This window comes from Manduca sexta, unplaced genomic scaffold, assembly GCF_014839805.1.
Source record: "Manduca sexta isolate Smith_Timp_Sample1 unplaced genomic scaffold, JHU_Msex_v1.0 HiC_scaffold_2195, whole genome shotgun sequence".
In the NCBI taxonomy this organism is placed as follows: Eukaryota; Metazoa; Arthropoda; class Insecta; order Lepidoptera; family Sphingidae; genus Manduca; species Manduca sexta.
In genome coordinates this window covers 1-15,434 of record NW_023593135.1, presented here as the reverse complement: position 1 = coordinate 15,434, position 15,434 = coordinate 1, and the positions used below count along the sequence as shown (strand labels likewise).

At 34.6% G+C, this 15,434-nt stretch overlaps 1 pseudogene; it reads left to right on the top strand.

Moving 5' to 3' along the window:
- The first annotated feature begins 10,404 nt into the window (after positions 1-10,404).
- LOC119191984 lies at positions 10,405-12,560 on the top strand (annotated as a pseudogene).
- Positions 12,561-15,434: the final 2,874 nt, after the last annotated feature.

Genomic DNA, 15,434 nt, shown 5'->3' with positions numbered 1-15,434 from the left:
GGGCTTTTCCCACAGGCTATGCAAAAAAAAAATATTGGCTATACCTAGGCTTCTCTCGATATCTCAGTAGGTTGGTATCAACCATTGGCGAAGGAGAAGTTATCCGCAAGGGAACCCCACATAGCATAATATGGGTATTAATTTGCAAAAATGCGGTCAGCTAATTGTTTTACAGATGATAAGTTTTTACACAAATTATAAAAGTAAAGCCGGTAGGAATTGGGTTATATAAAATTTTCGCCACTGGCACCTACCCAAAAATATACAAAACGGACCACCGTTAAATATACAAATCTATTACTATATATAAACTTAACAAATATACGTTTTGTATATTTTTGGCGGCAAGACAAAGGGAACATTACTACTTCGTCCGTCATAAATATGTCATGGATATTTCGGCCTTTAAAATTTAATACGACGAAATTTTAAAGGCCGAAATATCCATGCATATTAATTATTTTTACGTTTTTCTTTCAACTGCGAGAACTAATCACTAACTAGACGCGAATTTAAATTCTTTACTTGTCAATACTTGTTTAGTTACCCAGATTAAAGGTGAAACAAAATGTATGAAAAATGGACCTTAAGCTATAACCTTAAGTATTTAATTCTTTGGTTCGAAGCAGCTATACCTGTTTTTACTAGACCTTCATGGGCAGAGAATAATTTTGACTGTACTTTATTTCTGATGGAAGGTCTCTCATATGTGAAAGTCCGCATGGGAGATACCACCGCAATGTCTATTTCTGCCGCCAAGCCGCAGTGTGTAGTCATTGTTGTCCCGCTTTGAAAGACACTGTAGTCAGTGTAATTACTGGACATAATAAGACTTAGCATCTCATGTCCCAGGATGGCGAACGCAGTGGGATACCAAACGATTTGTAATTGAAGGTGTTGGCTGGTGTTTCTACTATTTATGGGCGGTCGTATCGCTTCCCATGAGGCGAATGGCAAGCTAGTCTCGTCATTCAAAGCAAAAAAAAAACTACGGAAAATAACTTTTACGTGGGCATAACCACAAACAAAACTAGTATAAAATAACATTTAAAGTACTCTTTCGACCTAAACACTTGATAAATCTTAAAAACCGGCCTTTAAGATTAAATTTACTTCTAAGGGTTCGTTTACCAAGCAGATTATAGTTTCTAACTTTGCGACCGATGTAAAGTTAGACTTCCAATTTGCTATGGTTTCTTGTATGTCATTCATAGATATATTATCAAAATATTAGCATTTATGACAAAATCCTGATTTACAGCATACGATAATGAGGAATGGGTCTTAGCTTCTATTTAGAGGTCAATATTCTTTTATTGTAAACCTTTTTCTTTAGAATAGGTGATAGGCCTTTTGTTTGCCAATATCCGTCTTAATAGAAGTGCCAGAATTCTGCACATTTCTATCAAGGGGGCAATTAATGTGTAATTAATGTTCATGTGATGATCATCAAGTATTTACTGGTTGTTATGTGGCCATGTATCAGCACAATGCAGTACCATGGTGCATTGTAATGCTTTTCTTTATACGCGCACCATAGAATGACTTAACTGCACCTCATTGTAAGTGGAGTGTCTAATAGAATGTCGACTAACGAGAGATGATTACTCCTCGGCAGTCGACACAATTATGCTGGCTTGTTGGATCCGTATATACACAAGCTGGTCCCGATGGCGACACATTTACATGGGTCATTATGGTGGATTTTAACACCTTGTGTAAGGTGGCTGCTGTCCGGGTAATGCAATATTTTGGGTAGTGTTAATATTGTATAGTTATTTAATTGCGTAGCTATAACATTTTATTACGAAGGTAACCTTCAATAAATAGAGGCTACTTTTGGTCAAACAAATATCACTCAATATAAAAGTACTTCAGCTTCAGACGAGAAGGCAATGTGTAAAGTTTTTAGTTCATGTGGACAGAACTTTAGGCTCATTTTAGGTCAAACGTATCAATCTTTGGCGATTGGCTCTAATTCCTCTACACAAAGAGCCGTAGGACTTTCTTTTTTAACCCTTATGGAAAAAGACGGGTTTTATAAGTTTAAGGTATCGAAGTAACTGTGACAGCGGCATCGTATCTCTCAAACTTATGAAGTATATTTGTTGCAAAATCGTGTTTCTACGACATTCTGGAAACATTAAGATCCTTCGAGAACGTTCCATCACTGAACCTTCCACATTCGGTAGGCGCTATTATCGGCGAGTGTCACTTATTTATGAAGGTCTATTCAGGCGTATGGAGATCACCAGCTCAATTCCTACTTTGTAAAATTTGGTGTACTTCTAACAGGTTAGCCTGGATTTTTTTAGAGAAAGCATCTAGCATTGGACCTCCTATGGGTGATGGATGATGATAATCGTCAATAAGTAAGTTTACTGAGCTCTAGGTACTATTACGATTGTCGGATATGCTTTCCATTTAACGCTGCAGACAAAACTGCCATTATGCAAATATCAAAAATGGTAAAGTCATGCTATACAAATATTCGCATTTGCTGTTGTATAGGAAGTGATACTCGTCATATCACCTTTAGAGTAAAATATTGGTATTAGTTTCGTGACAAATACGTGAGGCGTCGTCTGCCTCCGATAAAGGTAATCCTTATTTTGGCGTGACGCGTCAAATCGCGTCACGTATTGTGTTTCTAAGGAATACCGAGATTGGCGTTTAGATATCTGGAATTGGGTTTGAGGTTCCACGAAATATAATATATGAATGCCTACTTTTGTTTGCTCTCTTTGTAAAAGTACAATCAGAGTATAGCAGGTGCAATCTGGATGTACCTAAAAAAATTTGCTTTTCTCGCGGCTTCGCCTACCTGAGAATATTCCGGGAAAAAGGTCCCGCTATCTATTTTCCCGGAACAAAAAAGTAGCCTATGGCCTTTCCACCCTGTCGTGGCATCAATAAAAATATTCGTGATCTCGTATAATGAAATAATCAGTCATCAAAGGTGAGTGTGGCCCCATATTGAACGAATACCTAACTTTGCAATTTCGACACTTTTATTAAACTTATCAAATTATAAATAATATAGGTCGCATAAATGTTATCGGAATGTTGAAATTAGCCTCTGAGGAAACAAGTATATTTTTCCCAAACAAAGACCATTTTTATAGGCATTCCCTTTTAGTTCCCATTGCTTTCTCGAACTAATAGCCAATTAAAAGTCTTTTTAAATTAATTTCCACTGCTAACTGGGATTGTTTCAAACTCAGCAGCCATAAAGTAACCGATATTTATAGTGGCAAAAATTATAAATGTTTTTTAAAAATAAATTTCAATTACTAAAGTGAAGCCGCAAGTAAACGTGAAATAAAAGTGAACAGCACAACATGAGTGCGGCTTGCAATCTCAGTGTTGATACGGGTGCATTTGAGAACTTGTTCTGCTATTTGATAGAAAGGCTTAAATCTATCTGGGGTTTATTTTAGTGTAACACTAGCTTTACATGCGGGTTCTTATGACCTTCCCTGGGTATTATAATAAAATAATAATTATACTATCTCCATACAAAATTTTATCGAAATCAAATTTTTGGTAGTTTTTGGGGACAAAGTAAGTGTCGGCTTTCTTTGAGAACAATTGATGGATAATTCAGTTTCATAAATGCAAATAATATATAAAAATATGTTATATAGTGATCATCAACAATCATTTACCGACTTTATAAAACTAAACCAAGGGCTGATCATAATAAATTATATACCGGCCGCATAATAATATCAAGTCGAGAAGTTTCCTCTGTAGTTAAGCTCAGCGCGTCTACTTGCAATGGATTCTTTGTTTTTAATTTAAAGTTTATCTAAAACGCATTTCTTTCGACGGTATAAACCATCGTTGACATAACACTTGTAAATAACTTTTAAAACTTTTGTACTTAGTTTTGTTGCTCCACATTAAACGCAATATTTTATACTTTAATGGGATTTGCTAAAATAAGAAATGAAATGTACGAGTTAAAAATACATTTTAACGTTATTATGCATTACAATATATTTCAAATGAATCCAAAGCAACGTTACAGAAGTGAAGTGGAAGTAATGCATGAAATGGTAAAAGATCTGCATATTCGAGTTACGGGTATGCAGAATCTAAGGAAATGCCCGTTTGCAATTCACGCTCCATTGGTATGGAAGAAGAGAATGGCAAATCCGACAAAACCGATATTTTTAAATGACCAATGATTCATATTTGATGGCTGATTCTTGGTGGCGCCGAGTGATGTGATAAAATGTTTGATAAATTTGATGAAATGCTATCATTTTTATTTTGTTATACCTGAATGTATTGGTAAAATATATTTAAGTTTATTTTTCCTCATATATAATGAACCATTGCTGTACAAATTTTAATACAGTAACGTTTAAAGCCAAGGATGTCTTAAAAGTAGGACTGCCGAGTTAAAGTCCTCAGGTTTAAAACCTGAAGGCACGCACATTTTTAAACGAGTTTTCTAAAGTTATTTGAGTATTCTTTGTGTATTATCCCTTTAACGGTTAAGGAAAACATCGTGAGGAAACCCACATATCTACCAAGTTCTCTATGAGAATTTTGTGGGTATATGAAGTTTACCAATCCGCACTAGGCCAGCGTGGTGGACTAAAGTTTAATTCCTTTTAATAGGCGTTTTGAAGGCGTGCGCCCAGTTGAGGGTCAGTATATAATACAGGTCTCATATTATTTTAATTTATAAAACTGTTAAGCTGCTCTCAAATGAAGGAGGAAAATCATCAAAAATAAGAATACATAATCAATGGCTTTGATACTAAATCCAAAAATTTCTATAAATTTAAATGAAATGCACTTGAAACGATTGATAGATAAATTCGGATTGTGCGACCAACAACCTGAGTTATCTGGTTGCACACGACAAATATTGACACTATCGTAATGTTGATAAAATTGTTGCCGAGATAATGTACTCAATGCCAACATATGTCCGAGAAGAAGCTAGAAATTTGAAAATTTTAAATTGTTTCCAAGCGCCGTTTTTGATAATGGAGTTATGTAAATTTATTTCAAAAGAAAATACTTTTACGTCCACGGCAAAGTGACCACACTGCACCTGATGGTAAGTGGAGTGGGATCTAATAGAATGTCACTGACGAGAGATGATTACCCCTCGACAGTTGACACAATTATGCCGGCCGGTTGGAACCGGATATACACAGGCTGTTCCCGGAACGCGACACACTTACGTGGGCCACTATGGGGGGTTTTAACACCTTGCGAACGGTGATCGCTATTCGGGCGGATATAAAATATATCCTATCAGCGAACTTGTGTAGATGTGAATTGGCCATTACCTATGGTTTCTGATTATTACAAAAAAGCCTGAGCTATTTTTTCCGTTAACATTATCCTTGGATAAAATAATACATATCTATAGATTGTAATATTGGGAAAAGTAACGTAAATCGTAGTTCAAAAAATAATCATAATTATTACAATATATTCTCAATATTTTTGGTCAATTTTTCCATAAATAACTCTTAAATATGTTATTATTACTGTTCAAATTACTTTTTTTTTTATTTCATACGGGTCAAACGAGCATACTGTTCATCTTATGGTAAGTCATCACCGCTGCCAATAAACATCTACAATGCCAGGGAGCAAATAGATTCGTCGCCAACTTCCTCTTATTCTGATCGTTCAAGCCGTACGCACAATCCTTTTATTTTTTGTCAATATCATTCCGTTGGCAATTGTTTCAACACTCGACACAAGTATTTCTAACCCCGTACCATAGAGAACAACACTGCAATGTTTTAATTGCTGCACTGAATATTTTTATTAGTTTTACCGCCTTTTGTATAAACGATCCCAATAAATTGTTTCCAGCTATCGTGAAAATGGACCAATCAGAACAAAGCTTTTTTGACATTTTTAAATAACTTTATTCGATTGGCTTATTCTACAGATCAGGTCGAGGATTAAGATTGGAATCGATTAGTTACATTAATCATAATTTAAATGTTCGAAATAATGTTCTATTCAAAAAAAGAAACATCCATATATGACAATTTTAAGAGTTGCCACAAATTCATGAGCACCAGTATATTACTGAAAATTCCTGCAACGATATGTAATACTTATATCCTTTAAAGTTAGAACATATTGGTATCACAGGAAACAGTTTTATCTCGCTATATAAGTACTTTTTTCCTATAAGATAAATGACCTTTGATAAAATAAAAGTAATCTTATTACGTTTGTCTCATGATTATCCATACAATAATAAACAGAAGTACATTAATACTTAGATATTACAATGGAACAAGACGAGACAATTGAGTTTATGTTACACGATTTTTTTCGAATCATCGAATTAATCTTCCAGCGTCGAAAGGGGCTACAGTTTTAAGAAAGTAATATTTTGACATAGTTAAAAGAGAGTGAACACTGAACAACTGCAGAGGCAAACATACGGAGTTACGTGGTCGTGAAGTTACGACTAAGCTGCTTTAAGGTGGTAGCTCAAGGTCCATTTTCATACATTTTGTTTCGGCTTTAATCTGGGTAACTAAACAAGTATTGGCAAGTAAAGAATTTAAATTCACGTCTAGTTAGTGATTAGTTCTCGCAGTTGAAGAAAAATGTAAAATAAATAATAATCATGGATATTTCGGCCTTTAAAAATTTAATATGACGAAATTTTAAAGGCAGAAATATCCATGATTGTTATTTTACATTTTCTTCAAGAACTAATTACTAACTAAACTTACTGTTTAATTACAAATAATGAACAACTACTAATAAATAATAACTTAACTTAAAATAACGTTTTTTATTTTCTTTCTTTTTTTTTTTAGGCTTTGTGACGGTAGACAGCGGCTTAGCTATGTTCCGGCATTTTTGACGACCATGGGCAATGATAACCACCTACCAGTATGTTAAATCACGATGCGTTGACACGTATGCCTTCGGAAGCAAAAAAGAGAGGAGACCTATAATATTATTTTTTGTAACGCTGCAGTTAGACAATGGCAGTTTTGCACTGACTTACATTGGGTGATACTTATTTCCTAAGGAAAATAAAGTGCGAGATATAACAGAGTTGGAAACAGTAAAATATTTTGCTTAATTTAAATAGAGTATTTGCTTATATTTTTCATAAAGATTGTATTCAATGTTATTAGGAATGGATACTAAAATAATGCAGGTGTGTCGCGTAGACGTTGTAAATTTTTTGACAATCACTACATTGTAATGAAACTGTTGTTGAAATCGGTAAAGTTGCTCCAGCCACCGATTTGGTCACGTTGTATTGCGTGCGCAGAACCATCGTTCGGAGGACTCGCATTCGAATCCTAAGTAAGGCTTTTTCTGGTCAGTATCGTGCTGGAATCTGGAATTTGAGCGAGATTTTATGATAGGCTAAAGTCATACCACACCATGGAATTAAACACATAGCGGAACGTGGGTGCCCGAGTTGTACTTCTGCCTACCCTTAGCCTAAGTCTTGGATAAAAGCTTGATATTTGTGTGTATCAACAAGTCCAAAGCATCTTACATGCTTTAACACTCTATCGTAATTATCAGTTCTTGATAACAATGATAAATTAATTTAGTTAATAATTTAATTAAGATGTTCTCTCTTCATTCAAATACCTAGTCAGGATTTCAACAAAACAACTAAAGATGGTCAAATAACCTCTAACAATCTTCAAACTGCCCCGGGACACAATTCTTGGACGGGTAAATATAATTCCATCGCTCTTCAATGTACATTTAATTGTTTAAACTTATCAATTTAGAATTCTAGTTAGACTTTGTCGATAGCAAAATATTGTGTTTGGAAACCGTTACGGGAATGTCATTTGCTACTAAGTTAAAAATAGAATGAAATATTATTTTTTTCACCTATTTTAGGAAAATACTAGCTCTGATTAAAAACTTGTGGAGTACCAATAGTCTATACAATGTTTATAAAACCATACTACGCGGGCATCAGCCATTTGATTCTCAAGTATTTATATAAAATAGATCCGGAGAAAGAAATATCTACATGCCGTTTAGGAAAGATAAATAAAGCTAAAAAAATCTCCCACAAACCAAAACCCTCGCTTGTTTTTCATTGAAAAATATAGGCGAAAATCTACGCATTCTTTTTATAAATTATCTTTATTATTGCGAATGATTCTATACTAAACTATTTATAAACTGTATATTAAGAGATGATTGTCGCATGATGGTAAATAAGCAGGTGACCACTTACCTGCATGACTACATGTGGATATTCGCATGATATTCCTGTGTACAAGGTCATGTCGGTTGTCATAATCCAGATTGACCGCAAAAATTGCCCCTAAGGCGGAGTTTTATTGATGCGATTTTTTTGACGTTGTTGCGTTTTTTTGTTTTTGAATGTATTATGTAAATTATTACGCATCAAATTATACTTATAAAACTACAATATGTGTTAAAGAACAAAATATATACGATAGATATGGTTCAATGGGTAACATTGTATCATATGATTGAGATTTTCCTCTACTCAAGCTAAGCTCGGGTTACTGAACGCCAACCGTGAGACCCTCAGGGAAAGGATAGCCCAGTTTCCTTATTTAAAATGGAATCCCCTAAAACTTTACTGACAATTCTTATAATAAACAGTGACATTATCCAGAGACATGTTACAGCGAGTATTTTTCAGAACAAATGTACACAACGAAATAGTTTTGACGGGATATTATTACATTTATTTCTGTCAATTTTTTTTTGTTTATCCTAATACGTTCTCAGATTATAGTCCGTATATTATTATTTAATAGGACGAATGTATTGATCCCTTACTTTATTTTTGATCCTAACGGTTTTTATAATCGAGGTGTGATGTATCATATAGAAAAGCATAATTGCGCGTTATATCAATTGAAATTTCTGTATTTTGCGTCAATTTTGCGATGCAAAGTTTTGCTGTAGCCAGCCGTGCGCATATCCGCACGTGTTTGAAGGTTCGCTTAAATTTGCTCGTGAATACAATTGGCTGCCACCGTCACCGCAAGTCGCATCTGTCTGTAAGACACTTTATAAGTGAATGACAAAAGTCAGATTTTTGTCGCAATGTGAGAAAAGACCCTTAACCGAAGATAAAAGGTTGATCGACAATATCTCGCGCCTGTATCTTGCAATGGAATATTGTTGACATTATCACTGCTCCGAGATAGGATGATCTCGATAAAATTGAAGGCTTTAGATGGTTTTATTCTACTTCTGTCGCGGATCGCACACTGACACGATACACAGCGGTCAAAATGAACAGTAAGTTTACTTTTCATTTTTGGAGTTTTCTATAATTTAAATCTCAAGAGGAAAATTAAATTTATTCCCCTAACAATTTGTTTAGAAAAATATGCAAATTGGTGATTTTTTTTTATTTTTATAATGTTACGTAATAAAATCGATGTCACAAGTTCGATTATACGATATTTTTTTTTAATCTTTTTACAAATTATATTGTGCTAAATTAAAAAATTTGAAATAAGAATAGCTCTGTTTATATTCCACTATGTATATTTTTCATAATGTTTAAATTTGTATTAAATATATTAACATTATATACCTATATCTACGCAATAGTTTTGTTAGATTATGTTCCAACATTTTAGTAGTTTCCTATATCGATAAGTTTTGTGTCAATATTCAGATGTATGCAAATAGTTTCACGTTGTTCTCTAAGTAAATCAAACGATGATAACTTTTCAATATTTGCACAAAATGTTTTGTTCTTACCAATTTTATATTCAGATTTATTTTTGACTTTCTGCATTAAACAGAACTTTTATAAAGTTATGGTACATTTTAGATTCAGTTTGATTAGATCTAAGCCAATTATGGTTCAGTTACTTAAAACATTACAATTCTATCATCTGATTTTAAATACGCAGCGCTCTACATTAGGAAAAATATCTTGTCTAATTTTTGCGCGTTCATATCTAAGTAGGTTTTGTAAAGATTTCGAATGATATCATCTATTTTTATTCTAATTCCAATACTTTTACGAAAAGAACGGTAAACCATTCAGATGTAAGAAACTCTAACTCAGTATAAAAAGGTTTATTTGTAGAGGTAGATTGATAAGTAATATATAGATAGTATTTATATAATCAAACACGTGACAATTTGATCTTGAAGGTTAAAGATATGACTGATTCTTGTAAGTCCGTTCTAAACCTGCTGGAATCATCACACAGAGGGAGTTAGCGAATCAATACACACCAAGATCGTAGTTTGGATTCCTGTATGGGGACAAATATAAGCGCAATAAGTAAATTTTACAAATGATAGTTATGTAATGAAGTTGGCATAAATAAAGCTTATATGATCTATTTATTTATCAATGATATTTACAGAATTTGGTTTATAATTTTGTGGTCTAGTTAATTAACTATGTCAGGATTCAGAGAACCCAAAATTTTAAAGGCGGTTAAGGAATTGTACAATTTAAACTATCCGGTGAATCTATATTATGAGTTCCTGATATGTTATATATAATTTTTCTTTTACAGCAGGCAGCCTGCTCCTGTGCAGCTGCCCTGGCTGGGGCCTCCGCTTTCTCAATTGAATTGAGACAGAACCCGGAGACGCTATGCGTCGGCCAGGAGAACTTCCTGAGGATAGCAAGCATCGAGGACTGCGTGCACTACTACCAATGCTACGCTAGCAGGTCCTACCTTATGCAGTGCCCGGAACATACTTGGTTCAACGAACGAGAGCAGGTAGGTTTATTGTGAGACGTTTATTTCTATTATTGAATTACTTATGGTATTTTGACGAAGGGGTTACTTTTGAATTTCCAGTTAAATTTAAACTGACATCAATTTATTTTTTATACATATTTTACGTCTCTTTTTCGCTACATCAGTAGAATTACGATGTAATAAAATTGTTGGTTAAAAACATATTCTTTGTCAATAGGTATGTGATTGGTCAGACCCACCGGCACGTTGCGCAAGAGATCCCGGGAACCTGAACTTGGAACCGGAACCAGAACCGGAACCAGAGCCTGAACCAGAGCCTGAACCAGAGCCTGAGCCTGAACCTGAACCTGAACCTGAGCCAGAACCCGATCAGGAACCTGAACCGGAAGAAGAGCCTGAACCAGAACCGGAACCCGAAGAAGCAGAAGCTGAACCCGAGCCTGAAATAGAAGAGGAATCCGAAGAAGCCGTACCTCTTCCTGAGCCGGAACCGATCGATTCAGAGGAATTCCAAGTGGAGGAACCTGAACAACCCGAGGATGATAATGATGAGGAACAACCAGTGGAAGAATCGGCTGAAGAGGGATCCGGCGAAGAGGAATGGCAAGAAGACCTTGTCAGAAAATTCGTGAAGTCCTTCAGAAATCGTCAAGAAGAAGTTGTTGATGATGATGAACCCGAAGTGGAAAAAAGAAACTAAGACAAGAAGAATCAGAAGATGACGATGAAGACGCAGATGTTGAGGAAGAAGAGGACGTCAAAGAAAATTGAAACAAGAAGAAGTTGAAGACGATGACGAAGAAGAAAGTGACAATGAGGACGTTAAGAGAAAGTCAAAGCAAGAGGAAGTCGAGGATGACGATGATGAAGAAAACGATGATGACGATGTTAAGAGAAACATAAAACAAGAAGAAACTGAGGATGATGAGGATGAGGAAGAAGACGTTAAAGGTGAAGCAAGAAGAGGTTGGAGAAGATGAAGACGTAGAAGCCGAGGATGAGGATGTAGAGAAAAAAGAAGGAGTTGAAGATGATGATAATGAAGAAAGCGATGACAATGACGATAAAAAGAAAACAAGAAAAGCAGAAGAAGAGGATGACGAAGAAGAAGATGCTAAGAAAACTGAAGCAAGAAGGAGGTTGAGGAAGATGATGATGACGAGCAAGCCGAGGATGACGATGTAAAGAAAACTGAAGCAAGAAGAAGCTGAAGATGATGAAGAAGATGATGATAATGAAGCGGACGACGGTGAAAGGAGATTGAGACAAGAAGGTGAAGGAAGATGACGAACAAGTAGATGAAGAGACTAAGAGGAAACAGAGACAGGAGGAGGTTGAAGGGGATGATGATGATGATGATGTAGATGAGGAAGATGATTTAAAACGTCATAAACGCTCCGTCAAACAAGAAGAAATTCAAGAGGATGATGAGGAACAAGACGAGGAAGAATCGAAAAGACAAGAAAAATAGATGATGAAGATGTTGATGAGGATGAAGACGCAGATGAGGACGTCAAAAGACAGGAAGAAGTTGGTGATGAAGAGGATGGTGAAGATGATGACGACGAGGAGGAGAAGAAGCGCCAAGAAGAAGTTGATGAAGAAGACGTAGATGAAGATGAGGAACAAGTAGATGAGCGTCAGAAGAGAGAAGATCAATTAAACAAGAAGAGATGGATGACGAAGACGAGGAAAGAGGAACAAAAAAGCTAGTAAAGCAAAAGAAAGTAATGATGATGATGATGACGAACAAGAAGACGACGACGACGACGACGATGATGATGATGATGATGATGACGACGAGGACGATGATGAATTTGACGATGATTTAGAATATAAAAGGAAGAAGGAGAATTAGATGAAGAGCAACCAGAAGAAGTAGCAAAAAAAGGTTTATTCAAACGCCTTTTCAGATTCTTTGGTTGAGCAAGCATTCAAAAGCACTTCCCTTAGGAATGCTTATTTGACATGCTGTTTCAGAATAGTGTAATTTATTTATTTGTAAATAAATGTTGATATAGAAACTTTGTGCAATTTTGTAAATATACGTCTAAAATGATTGTAGGTACCGTTTGGTCGTTTTCTTTAAGATCCTATGAAATCTTAATCAAGTTATATTTTACTTACCCATCACAACACGCAATATTCACCTTATATAATTTAGACACAAATAACATCGTAAATATGTAGAACGCAATTAGATTATCTCGAAAAAATTATATTACTTGTGTAAGGAATCCAAGCTACTACTATTCATGCCGGTTGATTTAAAACAGACACGTCTCACGATAGTCTTTTATTATGAAAAATTTAAGTACTGTTAGCAGAAATTTAATTTTTAAGCGTAGATCAATACAGATACACCACTGGCATTGTTAATTTTAACCTGTAGATAAAAAAGTGTTAATAAATTTAACGTGGGTCGGATTTCAAACTCCTATTTTGAATATTTTATCCATATACACCAAAAAGGTATAGGAGCGTGGCAGTTAGTAATAAATTACTTAAAACTGAAAACCAGATATTACTTTTACGCTTTATATTGTGTAGAAAATGTTATGTATAAACAAGTGTACAAAATGCTACTGGAAATTTTATAGTTTACAACAAACTATGATGGTTAGTGAGTACATAAAGTATCTAAATAATAATATAATTAACCTTTTAAGCCGATCTTTTCTCTTTCTCTCAGCTAGGTGGCGTGGGTATTAAGAAAGCTCACTGGCAGTAACTGGATGCGACTGGCCGAAGAAAGGCTGAAATGGCGCGTATTAATGAAAACCTACGTCCAACAGTAGACTAAAATATAGGCTGATGACGATGTTTACGATAGCGGAATATTGTAAGATATCTAAGTCGTAGACTATTTATTTGTCGAATTTGAACATTTAGTATTAATGATTTTTCGTTAGAGTACCACTCACCAATATACTGCCTAAATTCACGGCATCGTATAACGAATATGTTTTCAATATATACTCCAATTTAAACATGTCATTTCGCTAATCGCTCCAATGATGTTGTGGTATCTGCAGCGAACACCTGGCAGAGCCTAAATACATTTATATTTGCATATTTCATTAGTTTGTTGCCTGGTCAAATAGTAGGCGGGATATTACTATTGTAGTAATTAAATGTTTTGAATTGCTTATTTTATTTACACTTACATCATGACTTGATCATTTTAAGACTAATTTTATTAACACCACTTAATTGCATACAGCGTACATGCGTTTAAAATTACAATGCGCTCAAATGTTTCTTTATATCTGTTTTGAATAAAACAACGTGAGTAGACCAAAAACGATATTTAGCTGACTACAGAAGTAGCGAAAGTTTAAGATCTTTACAAAGGTACTTTGTTAGCCAGAATAATTTTAATAAATGAGATGTACTAGCTTGATTTAACCCTAAAAATTAGATATATAAAATTAGGGAAATTAATATAAATTCTGTGGAAAAGAAGTACCACTAGCGACATCTTCGAATTTTCAGAAACTTCTATGGGTATATCTTGTACAATTAGTTCACGAAATATCTAACCTTACTCGTACAAGGTCATTTTGTCATTGCGTCACTAAATGAAACCACATAGTTATATTTTTTAAATAACACTACATTAAGTTAATTAAACTTAGATGAAAATTAAAAAAAATGCCAGTTTCATTCATTTCATTTCAGTCATTCAATAAGTAATTTAAATTTTACACTACCTAATGCTATTACGAAGTCGCAACGGCGTCATCCACTCTCAGTTAGAAATACTCTCTCATACTCGCCATATTCGCACTCAACTAGAAAATAATAAAAAAGAAAAGTAAACCAGGATTTTTGGCGAAAATATTTGTTATTCATGTATGAGCAATGCCGAAACCATCCTGTTTCATTTCAATAGAGTCGTAGTGCGTTGGAAACGTAGGGGCAACAGTAATTTCTAATGGTATCGATGAATAGCGAATGTTTCACAATAGCCTAATTAAGGTGGTAGCTCAAGGTCCATTTTCATACATTTTGTTTCGGCTTTAATCTGGGTAACTAAACAAGTATTGGCAAGTAAAGAATTTAAATTCACGTCTAGTTAGTGATTAGTTCTCGCAGTTGAAAGAAAAACGTAAAAATAATTAATAATCATGGATATTTCGGCCTTTAAAATTTCGTCATATTAAATTTAAAAGGCCGAAATATCCATGATTATTAATGTACGTTTTCTTTCAACTGCGAAACTAATCACTTTGACGAATTATTTACTATATACTTGTAGTACCGATACTTTCAAAAGCTATATAACCACTAACCTTAAACTAACTGTTACGCTCATTATGGACAGGCATATGGCATTTAACTTGCTTTGTGATATTATGTATTTATTTGAAGCAGTTTTTCCACAAGTAATTGAACTTAGTGTGACCCCAACATGGCAGTCGCATAATTTTTGTATGTCTTACAGTGCAGAAGGGTAGCAACCGATTCTTGCCGTATTCTCTTTATGTAGAATCTCATTATCACAGGATGATTTGCAGATCGTATTTATGTACATTAGTACATATGTGTTGTGTTGGGTTCCTTTTTGGAAAATTTTACCTTTCCCCACCGATGTCTTATATACTTTCATTTAGTTTTATCGTAAACAGATTTTAGTTTTCAACGTTTATCTTCATTATTTCTATACGCTTGTATACGAAAACTGAATAGGAATATTTATAAAAACATTAAAGTTTT